Source organism: Mandrillus leucophaeus, unplaced genomic scaffold, assembly GCF_000951045.1.
Source record: "Mandrillus leucophaeus isolate KB7577 unplaced genomic scaffold, Mleu.le_1.0 Scaffold576, whole genome shotgun sequence".
NCBI classification, from domain to species: domain Eukaryota; kingdom Metazoa; phylum Chordata; class Mammalia; order Primates; family Cercopithecidae; genus Mandrillus; species Mandrillus leucophaeus.
The window spans coordinates 84691-85997 of NW_012106208.1; the positions used below are offsets into that span (position 1 = coordinate 84691).

The following is a 1307-nucleotide window of genomic DNA, read 5'->3' on the forward strand; positions in this document are numbered from 1 at the left end:
ACCGCGTTAGCCAGGATGGTCTCGATCTCCTGACCTCGTGATCCTCCCATCTCGGCCTCCCAAAGTGCTGGGATTACAGGCTTGAGCCACCGTGCCCGGCCTTTTTTACACACATTCTATCCCCAAACCTAGTCTGATATATTTTATTCATGTATTTTTCAGCTTTGGTTTAATACCTATCAGAATTTTATTTTATTTATTTATTTATTTTTTTGAAACATTGTCTCGCTCTGTCACCCAGGCTGGAGCTGGGGAATAAGGTCAGTGATGCTTTTGCCATCCCTATGGAGCCACAGAGCCAGTCTGGGAAGCCCCCCCATCAAAGCTCGTTGGCTGCCAGGGAAAGAACAAGTGGGCTGGGGTCTATGAGGTGGAACTGGAGCCCAGGCCGTCTGCTGTGGAATCACTACCCAGAGACTTTATCATAGTACCTCTTGGCTCCTGGTTTCAGGATTCATAGTCTAGAAAAATATTGTCCAATAAAATATAATGTAACTCACATTTAATTGTGGTATGGTTTCCTTCCTCTAAAAGTTACCCTCTAAAAGTGTACAATTCAGGGTTTTTTAGTATATTCACAAAGTTGTGCAACCATCACCACTATAATACTGCAGTGACTAATAGGCTGGAATGCAGTAATCATAAGCATAAGTAGAGAGTCTTCAAGGGGTGCTAACCATCTGCTTGTCTCGATGCAGGGGATAAGACACCCATAGTCCCTCTCCCATAAGCCTGCCATAAGATTGATGTGGCCCGTATAACCTTTGACCTGTACAAGCTGAACCCACAGGACTTCATTGGCTGCCTGAACGTGAAGGTGATTTTTTATGATACGTACTCCCTTTCCTAAGATCTCCACTGCTGTGGGGCCAAACGCATCGTGAAGTAAGCGAATTGGGATTTCCTGGGGACAGAGTGGGTACAGGCAATGGGAGAGCCCCTGTCTGTTCACATGGACTCACCCTTCTCAGCGCCTGGGTCTGGCATTGGTGCTGACAAAGTATAGCCTGTATCAGACAACATGGAGCCTGATGGGCTCTCGAAGTGCTGCTATGGACGACACTGGCATGTGCCCAAGGGTGCACGTGTTCCTCCTGGTGAAACCTGGATGCATTTTGTTTTTATGACTACTTTCCACTCTAGCAACTATATTTTCTCATTGAAATAGGAAGTTTTCCAGGGCTGGGCACGGTAGCACACGCCTGTAATCCTAGCACTTTGGGAGGCCGAGATGGGCAGATCACGAGGTCAGGAGATCGAGACCATCCTGGCTAACACGGTGAAACCCCGTCTCTACTAAAATACAA

The 1307-nt window shown here is 46.9% G+C and overlaps 1 protein-coding gene and 1 long non-coding RNA gene across 2 annotated transcripts in view; one reads left to right on the forward strand and one right to left on the reverse strand.

The window, feature by feature from the left end:
- Positions 1–889, forward strand: part of LOC105552800 — a 16950-nt gene extending 16061 nt beyond the window's left edge. The window contains exon 2 of the long non-coding RNA XR_001008074.1: positions 699–889. This is a non-coding gene — a long non-coding RNA (uncharacterized LOC105552800). The remainder of the gene's footprint in view (positions 1–698) is intronic.
- LOC105552828 (Fanconi anemia group D2 protein-like) overlaps positions 1–1307 on the reverse strand; it is a 119154-nt gene that overhangs the window by 43176 nt on the left and 74671 nt on the right. The window lies entirely within an intron of this gene.